The sequence below is a fragment of the Struthio camelus genome, chromosome Z, assembly GCF_040807025.1.
Source record: "Struthio camelus isolate bStrCam1 chromosome Z, bStrCam1.hap1, whole genome shotgun sequence".
In the NCBI taxonomy this organism is placed as follows: Eukaryota; Metazoa; Chordata; class Aves; order Struthioniformes; family Struthionidae; genus Struthio; species Struthio camelus.
In genome coordinates this window covers 86688353-86698101 of record NC_090982.1, presented here as the reverse complement: position 1 = coordinate 86698101, position 9749 = coordinate 86688353, and the positions used below count along the sequence as shown (strand labels likewise).

The 9749-nt window shown below is 51.1% G+C and overlaps 1 long non-coding RNA gene across 2 annotated transcripts; it reads right to left on the bottom strand.

The window, feature by feature from the left end:
- Positions 1-222: 222 nt before the first annotated feature.
- LOC138064792 (uncharacterized) lies at positions 223-9272 on the bottom strand. 2 transcript variants are annotated; one of them, XR_011138048.1, is made up of 4 exons: positions 8712-9272; positions 3719-3791; positions 2597-3357; positions 223-2440 (listed from the first exon to the last, which is right to left on the bottom strand). It is a non-coding gene; the product is annotated as an uncharacterized lncRNA (long non-coding RNA). The 2 variants fall into 2 exon arrangements; XR_011138047.1 differs by having other exon boundaries at positions 2597-3791.
- Positions 9273-9749: the final 477 nt, after the last annotated feature.

Sequence of the window (9749 nt, the reverse complement as noted above, 5' to 3'; positions counted from 1 at the left end):
CAAACGCCATTTATTCATGGCCAACGGAGCCCACAGCAAAGAAATCTCTCTGCTATTTTACCAGTCCCCTCATTTTTGGAATTGCACACACTGTGGAATTTCCCATGAAATTCTGCTTCCAACTGAGGCAATGGGAATTTTGCCTCCCCCTCCTGCTTTTCACCCAGCATGACTTTTCGCTTACAAGAGCGTCCTCACCCACTTCTTAGAGTGGTGCAAAGCTCATATGGCAGGTGCTTCAGTTTAATTACTAAATAAGCACTTTTCTTTTCTCACTGCTTTCCAGAGTCAACCAGCTTCTTCCTGCAACGTGCAGTGGAAACATGCTGGTATTACACAAGATATCATACCAGTTTGCACACTGCGGGGTAAACAGAAGCATGTCATGAACACAAGCCGCAAGATGATTATAGTGTGGCCAAACAACAGAGAGAGAAAATGAAATAAATTGAGGGCAAGGCCACTACCCACAACGGGCATTCTGTATTTTGGATCTAAAAATACTGTGCTCAAATAAGGAGGTTTTAACTTAAACCCAACCAAAGCAAATAAAATCAGGTTGAGGCTACGCTCAGCAAAGTCCAGCAGAGATGTCAAGAACAGAGTATGTGCAACTTTTTTAGTGTATTTATGTTTTATTTTAAATCCGTCCTTTATTCGCCCGGTTATCTTTAGCTATTACGGCATATCATTTTTTTCTTGTACACCGAGCAAGGACTGGTGATAAGCAGAGACAATTGTATGAGGAGAGAAAGCCTGTTTTGTTGCTCGGACTTTTTATATCTTAAAGTGGCAGAAGGCACAGTTATTTTCTCTTACTAGTGAAAGAGAGGGTGACTTACAGATAAGTTAAAGGAACATAGCAGAGCACAAGTCGAGTCCCTGTAGCACGTCATTGTCCCCAGGTGACGTGGGGGCGAGCTCCCAGCACAGAAGTGCCTTCATTCAGGGCTCCGTCAGGTATCTCCGTCGAACCCTCTTTCTGGCGACGTCTTGTGTATCTGCTCTTAGGCAGCATTTTCCTTCCCTCCGTACAAAAAAGTTCATTTGGGGGGGGGGGGGGCAAGTTCCAAAAAAACGAAGAATAAACATAAAATGTGGAAATGCCAGATTTGCAAGGTATTTTCTCTTTCCTGTTTGGGCTGGGAGAGGATGGGCACAGCACAGGAGGGAGAGCTGGAGCTTGACCCAGAAAAGACCTGTGGTCTGAGGCCTCCAAATAACAGCTTCTCTTATTCTGGGTTATAGCCCAAACCGCAATTTCTAGGATTTGAGGTGCTCTTTTTTTTTTCCAGAGGGGGAAAAAAAAAGCTTCTTTGGAGAATCAGTGTTTTGGAAAATGTTTTGTTTTCGTGGAAAATCTAACTGAAAACCCAGTTTTCCATCAAAATTTTTCCACAGAAAATGACCCCCCTTCATTCTTCTCTTGTTCTTTGCAGCGGATCCATTTTTAGTGAAATACTTTGGCTGCTAACATGTTAGAAGCAGAAGCTCTTTCCATTGCCATTATCATTTTTTTTATTATTTGTGCTTGTCAACCACACTCGCATAGCAGATGTCTCTGTTTGGGACCATCTTTATTGGCTGCTGTCAAAGGATTCAAAATAAGTAAAAAGCCTAATAAGTAAAAAGCAGATTTCAATAAATCTCTGCATTTCCCCCTTCTCATCTCCTGGGAGCACACCAAGCTGGCAGTGTTTTGGCTGAGTGTGGGGACAGGGGGGAGGCGAATGCGACTCTCTACAGTTTTACTGCCAAAGTTGAAATTTCCTCGTTATCTTGAAGTCCAGCTTTTCTAAAAGAGGGAGAAGTGCAGAGGCCTAATCCTTTCGCACGGGCTTGCATCCCTTCCCAACCCTGCAGAGCTGCGTCCTGCTCTCCCCGTCCGATCCGGGCCACAGGGCTTTGAAGAGTATATCTGTGTATCTGCAGTCACGCAGCTCAGCCTCACCATGCTGCGCTACAGCTCGGGAAGAAAAGTACCGACGTCTCACAGTTTGCACTTATTTTTTTGCCGCCGCATAGTGCAGAGCAGAGAAGCCAGAGCCAAATTCGCCTTGCCAAATTTTCCAGTTTACTGTCACGCTGTTGACCCGAATCACTACCTTCCACTCAAAGACGGAGAACTTTTTGCCCACGTCCGTCAGTGTGGCAAGGACCTTATCTTGCCTCTATGTCTGCTAGGGTCGTGCATGCCTCCCTGGCACGCTAACGGATAATAACCCTCCGCGTGCCCTTGCGAAGGCAGCGGGGGAAGGAAGGGTTTTGAATTCGGGCTCAGAGGTTGAGGCTGTCGCCCTTCCCACCGGGAGACAAAGCTCGCCCCCAGGCAAATCTCTCCACGCAATGTTTCGGGCTGGCATAAAATCAGCTCCCGGGGCTCCCGCTCGTCCCACGACCGCTCCACTGCCGCTGGGGTGCGGCGAGGCGGTTTTCAGCGCTGGAAGAAATCAAAGAAATCAAAGAAAAAGGCCATTAAAAATTGCTTCGCGCTTTGCAACAAAGAGAGCACCTGCAGCCAGGAGAGCAGGGGTGGGGGATGCCGCCGGCCTCCCGCGGAGGTGCAGACCCCTCCGAAGTCAATGGGAACCTTTACCTCTGCCTCGATAGACCGGGAATCAGGCCCGGCAGGGAGCTAAATCGTTTTCTAAAGCAACAGGTACGTAAAGCGGCAACTTTGCTTCCAAGCTGAGCCCTCCAAAGTGGGAGCCTCGTCTGCAAGGAAATCTAACAGCAGAATTAATCGAAACGCAGTAATGAATAGCCTTGAGTCGTTTTTCCTTGCCTGTTCCCCTCTGCATCTCTCAACGAGGGTCAAAGGCCTGCTTTGTCGTATTCATCACCGCTCTAATGCTTGCACTTCGACAGGAACAGGCGCTAGGGATCCCTCGAAGGTAAACTCGCACCCCGAGCCCTGCTGATGCTCCCCGCGGACAGCAGAAAAGAGGCGCTCCCAGCAGCCGGCTCCTGGGAGAGCTTCAAAACGCCGCTGCTGCAACCAAACGTTAGAGAGGGATGAAATTCTGCAACACCACTGCAGTCCTTCAGACGCTGGGAAAAGAGCCATGCCGGAGGAGGGACGTGCCCAGCTGAGAGAGGGGCGGACGTGGCGGCTCAGCGGGAACCAGGAGCTCGAAGCAAACCTTCCGCAAACCCCAAGCTGAGGAAGCACCAGGCTTTTTTGGCAGTGGTACTTGCAGAACTTATTGTTTTCTAGAGAACTCTACTCCCATTAAAAAATCGGGTATTACCTGAGTTAGACATTTGACAGGGGAACTTGCTTATAGACTACAGAACATTATAGTGCTACTTCACTATATATTTCTGTTGATTTCCACTGTATTCCTTACAGCTCCCCTGTAAGAAAAGCCCAAAAAAGACAAAAGCAGTTAAAAAAGCTATCGATGCTATAACAATAGTTTCAGTAACGTTAGTTAATTACTTAGGGCTACGTGCTTGCTAGAGAAGCATGCAAGGGAAGCATGCAGGGAGTCCAGCCCCATCTCCCCGTTATCTCTTTCCCCGGGACATCTGTTCGCACCAGTTGCCACTCGATTTCTCAAAATAATTTCACAACATTGCTGCTGTGTTTTCCCAGCTCTGCGCACACTGAGCGCGGCCAACTGCGAGAAACAAGTTTCAGGAGGGGAAATGAGCAATGAAGAGCCCGTACAGAAAAGGAGCAGCAGTCTCTAATCATATAAATCGGAGTGGTTACCTCCCTCCGGGAGCTCTCCCATGTATAAGGCAAAGGGCCGGATCCTCAGCTCCTTCTCCGAGTGCATCTGCGTCTTCAAAAAAAAAAAAAACAAACAAGATTTCAAGTAACGTTTTCCATTCTGCGGCTTCTGCCATCCCCGCTGAGTAACACGAAGCAGGGAGAGAGCAGCGCGGAAGCCAGGCATTTATTAAAAACAAAACATTTTGTGTAGTCAGCATCACAACTCACCGCTTTTACATGAATGGTGGCGTTATTATTAGTTTGAATATTCATGTGGCAGCACAAGCTTCTGCACTTTCGCAAACACAAGGCAAGCACAGATTATCCCGTTTTAGAACCAGGAAAAAAAAAAAAACCACAAATAAGGATTTGGGTAGAAGTCTTCATAAATAAGATTGCTAAGAAGTGCTCCACCTTCCAGTTCCCGGTTGGCCTCCCAAAAGGGATTTTGATGGGTTTGGCTCAGGTTTGGTCAGACCTCGTCCGCTCGAAACGCTTCGGCTGGAGATGCGCTCGATTCCTCGCACAGCATCCCACTGGGCTGGACCGCGAGCCCTCGCCACGGCGCCCAGCGAGGCTGCGAGCGCCCGGCTGCGACGGCCCCGCGCCGGCGCAGGGCGAGAGCCGAGAGGGTGGAGGTTTAGCCAGCTCCTGGAGTTTGGGTGCTCAAGGCAAAACCACCTTTATGTGCAACGCAGGAAGAGCCGAGCAATTATACAAATGCCAGCGATGTCTCAAAAGCAGGTAATTGCCTCAGTGCACGAGTCTCGGTATTTAGCAGAAAATCCTGCGTATTCTTGCTCAGCCCTTGCACAACGCTGCGAGTCCTCCTTAGCAGGAACGAGCCACGCAATGCGCGTGTCCTAAATACCCTAGCGAATAATCCTTGGCTCCAGGCCACACTTCTAATCAAAGATTTCAAATCGATCTAACAAGCAAGATGACTATTAGGACCTCAACTTGTACCCGCAGGTAAACTGAGTCGCAAAGCCGACCCGTGAACGCAGGCCGGGACTGCCCAGGGAGGGCAGCTCCGGGCCAGGGGCAGCGCGGTGCGTAAACCCCTGCCCTCGTCCGGACGCTAACTGCTGGCGGGACACGGCGGGAACGCGGTTACGCTGCTTTTTGAGCTCACCGCCGACGTTCCTGCACGATGCCTCTGCACCTCATGTCTCTGTCGGCTCTGCTAATCCTAACTCAGAGGTTTCTGGTTCTGGTGGACGTGTGTCTTCACAGCCCCGTGCTCTGTTTCCTCCTGCGCAGCGCACTTCTCACCAACAAACGAGCGCGCTCCCAGTCAAGACAACGTTTTCTTTTGTGGCATTTTGAGGGGGAAAGGGCCAGCTTTACTTGTCTTTTGAAAAAGGGGTTGATTGGGCTGTCCCACGCATGCAACGCCCTCGATGCACAGTGGGATTCGTTCCCGTTTTTCCCGATAACCCGTGTTTCCACTTCCTATCGCTGCCAGGGTTAAGCAGGTCCTACCAGCGCTGAGAAAGACGGCACCTGAAGATGGTATCCGTGCCAGGCAGAGGGAGGGAGGGAGGACCGTCCCCGCACAGATGCTGCAGCACGGAGGGCGCGTTATCTTATTTCCGAGGGCAAATTGGCACCCCTACTTTAAAAAGTGCCAATTAAGTGTCAGCGCAACCCGCTTCTATCAGCCAGCTTCACTGTAGCCGTTGATGAGCTGTTCTCAAACTAACCTCTTCACCTCCCCACACGCTAGCAGGTAAATGTACTTACACTCATAAGTAGGCACAAATACGCATACTGTCCGCCTCGAAATTTCTCATTTTTAGGCTTCTACTCCTTATCTCCTGCTTCGAGGCCAGCATACACTATCTACACGCATGTGGCTTTCACGGGACCACATACCAATGATTCAAATCTCTCCTAGCCACCACTCGGAAAGCAAAAGCTAAGACTGAAGCACGCTTTCAGAGGGACCAGGACTACTCTATGCCTAGCAGTGAGGGCATCTTAATTAACATGGATCAGCAAGACATCCCCTTCCCCCTGCGCCTTCCACTTAGGAGATCGGCGCGTGAAGAGCATGGCTGAAACGGCGATACCTGAAGCAGAAACAATATTACTGCCACCCAGCAGAGAGAGCGATGGAGGGCTGGCGCTTCAGCGTAGCTGTGCAACCGATTGGGCTGGCTGATCGGGAGACTAAACGCTTCCACCCCAACAGCTGAAGAGCCATGTTGAAACGGGCATGTCTACCTCAGGCATCCTTCACTCTCTGCAAAAACAAATGCAGGAAGGTGTTGGAGTAATTTTCTGCTTTTGGTCTTAAAAAGAAGGAACTTTTTATTCATTTGGACGTCCTTCAGTCTGCCGTCGAAGTCAGCGGGGGGCTTACATTAACCACAGCGAGAGCAGGATGAGATCTGGATCGCCCACGTTTTTGGCCAAGCGCGTCCAAACGGGGAATGTGCTGGTGGTAGCGAGACCCTTTCCTCGCCCCGACCACGCTTGTGGCAGGGAAAGCTCCCTCAAACGCTGAACGCTGTCTAACTTCTCCAGCTGTTCTGCAGAGAAACACAGCGCTGCCCTGCCGCTAAATGTTTGGCACAGAAGTTGCTTTCTGGCAGAAAAAGGTAAGTCACCCACTTTCTCCTGCGGTGGGAGCTTTGCAGCCCCATGCGAGCTTGTCTCTCATCCCTAGCCGGGTCTCCTTGCGCACAACAAAAGATACCGAGTTTGATTTCCCACTTTCTCCCTGTAAGAGAAAAGCGAAGGATCGTCTCTGCTCATAAGCGTTGCTCCTGGCCAAATAGATTCTGAAGGAAAAAAACAAATCTCCACATCTATGACTTTTACGGATGAAGATTTCTAAGCTTTTTTTTTTTTTTTTTTTAAGGTGTAGCTTGGAAAATGAGGATGCAGAAGCTTGCTATAATCCTGCGAATTTTTGTAACGCCGCAGCCTGTTTAGCATCTTGTGCTGGCTGACGATAATCATCCATCAACACTGCAAAGTCTGATTGATAGTAATGGGCTGCACTGACACGCACGAGTGGGAGGGACGGGAGAATTTTGTGCCATGGTTGTGTCAAGTTGATTTAACTTTTCGAGCCATCTGTAACTGTAAAAACAAGATGCCACAGCCATAAATGAATCAGGCAGATGGTGGATATGGGATGGCAACTATCCCGCAGGGACACAGGGTGCGATGGCTTCCCTTTGCATCAGCCTTCCAAGAGCGGATCAGATGCCTTCAAAAAACAAAACTCCTTGGCACCTGTGCACATAAACTCATCTCACCACTTACATTAACCTAACAAGCTGCCTTGGCATGGAGGGCTTGTCTGGATACCTCTCTCACCCTGGATGTGTCCCTATGCTTGCCTTCCCTAGCTGACAGGACAACCCTTCTCTTCTCTGTCCAGCTCCTGGCCTTCTGCTCCTTCTGCCGCCACCTCAGATTTCACGGATACCGCCTGGGTTTTCCTAAACAGCACTAGGAAACGACCGATACGACCCTAGAACGACCGATAGCCCAGAACAGATGAATTCACCATGGGAAAGGCTACGTGACTGCTACATCACGGCGACCCTCTTAATCCAAAACGCCTACGAAACCTCTGACGCTGCCGAAGGACCGCGGCAGGGCAGAGGCTCCCACCACCGCTGACCCATCCGGGGCAGGCTGGGATAGGAGGCTGCTTATGAAAACGTCCTTTTTCATTGCAGAAGAGGCTGGACTCGGCTGACAGAGGAAGATGAGCTTGTGAAGGGTGGCTGCTAAATAACGAGAGGAGATGAAACAGGGAAGCCGGAGCACGGAACAGACCAGTCAGCAGAAAGTGTGAGCAAGGTGAGGGGAAAGGGCTGAGGCGAGCGGAGAACAGCCCTGCAAGCGCAGGGGGAGCAGGCAGCCGGGAAGCTGAGCGGGTTTCAAACATCAAGGAGAAAGCCCAGCCAAATCGCTTCCTTACCTTAAAAATCCTGGGGCGCTGCATATTCTGAATGCAAGCGCTGGGTCCAGAAACTTGTTTTTAACCATTAAAAAAACAACAACAAAAAACCCCAAGACAGCTGCAATTCAGCCGTCATCCCAGCGTTCCAGGAGCTGGGACATAAATAAAAATATCAAGTTTCCTGAGCTTTGCAAGAAAAATCATGAGCGTTGGCAAGGTTGAGTAGGCCCGGAGGGGAAGAGAAGTAGACGGCACTGTCGAGAGGATGAGGAGGAGAGCGGGACCATATGGCGCAGAAGCGTGCGCGGGGAAGCGGAGGGGGAGAGGAAACGAACAGATGGGGCAGGGGGAGACGAAACGAAAACCGGAGGAGACGGCGCGTTTTGAAGTTTATCCTTCGGAAAGGGAGATGTGGTGGCCAAGGGGGAGGCGGTTTGAAAGACGGCGCCGACGTCCTCCGCCGGCGGGCGGTTAGCGCGGCTGCCGCCGGGATGCTCTGCGGTGGCAGGCGGATGCGCCAGCCGGCCCGGGCTCCCCTCTTCCCCGGGAGGCCCGGGAGGTCGAGGGAGAACAACAGCACGGCCCAAAAACAACCCGGCCAAGAAGACACCAGCCTTTAACAGGAGGACGTTAACGTCGGCCGCGCGGAGCTGCCGAGGTCAGGAGCGCGGGGGCTGCGTCGTAAAGGTGGCTGGAATAACCCCTCGCTCCACTTTCTGTTTGCAGCTAAGGCTGGACTTGCCGGTAGCTCTGGCTTTGCTCTGGGAAAGCAAACCGGACCTGCGGCGTGTTGTGCTTCGGCCAGCCAGACGGCAACACGCCTGTAATCCGCAGCAGAGAGCGAATTACATAAAACTTAAATTCCTGGCATGACTAGGCTGCCTCGCAAACCCCGCCGCCCGGAGAGCTGAAACAATTAGTATACTGTTTATTCATAAGATTAAAGCCGGTGAGGTGTGAAACAGCGGCTGTGGTGTCAAGCACAAGACTTTATTTCGCTGCCACAGAACAGGCATGGTCCGCGGCTCTTGCCGGGGGCCGCAGCAACGCTTTTGCACCCACCTGAGGCGAAGGCGCTCGACGTCTTTCTTCCAGGCGCGCAGGGAGAAACTCTGGGCTTTCCGCGGTCAGCGTGGTCCGTTCTCCCCGCAGGCTTCCCGCAGCAACGCATTGGAGAAATATTTCCCTTTCATAACCCCGTTCAAACCCACGCCTTATGCAACGGGATCGTTATGAGACTGGAAGGGCTGGTGTACGAGACGGGATTAAAAGAAGAACTACCCATGCACAGCCTGTAGCTGGCAAAGCTCTAATACCGATGGGACTGAACTGTTGCTTCTGCGCCGATCCAGCTATTTATATTTGCAGCAACGGCAACCAAGTCCTGCTCCCCAGCGAACCAGCCAGCACCATTCGCTCCTCACCTCCACGGGCTGCCGTTGACGGGCCACGTGATGGTGCCCGTTTAAGTTTGCTCCACTCTCACTTTTACTCTAATTACGAGAATGAAGTTTCCCCAATGCCTAGGAATAGATCGGCTACTCTAGCCAGTGCTGTTCATTTCTTAGCCTTCGCAGCCCGAGGCTGATGAAGTCAATTAGATCAGCTAACCTCCTCTCCCATTCTCCGTCGCCCATCCAGCTCCTCCTTTAGTGACTGTTTTTAGTCAGGCTGAGTTGTTTTACTTCTCAGGCAACTGAACTTTTGGGTGCGATGGCCAAAGAGCAAACCGGGCTGAAGAGCCCGCAGTGCCTGAAGCTCTGCACCGGCGAGGAATTTACTGCGAGAGCAATGCCTCGCGGCCAAAAGTCCCTTTCCATCTGATTCAGGGAAAACTTTTTCCTGACCCTGTATCTGGCATTAGATTGACCCAGGTCATGTGAGCAAAATATACCAGCTGGGCATTTAAAAATGATACCCAAGCCTTCCTGCTTTGCCAACACTCCCAGCACCTCCACGAGAAGATATTACTCCTCCCGGTTCTGCACGGCGCCATGGGGCCCTGCCACGTCCCACCTCCAGCTGTAACCAGTCTCTGATGCCTTCAGGAAGCAACAAAACCTGCCAACAAACTAATAAACAAAAACCAGAAAATATACA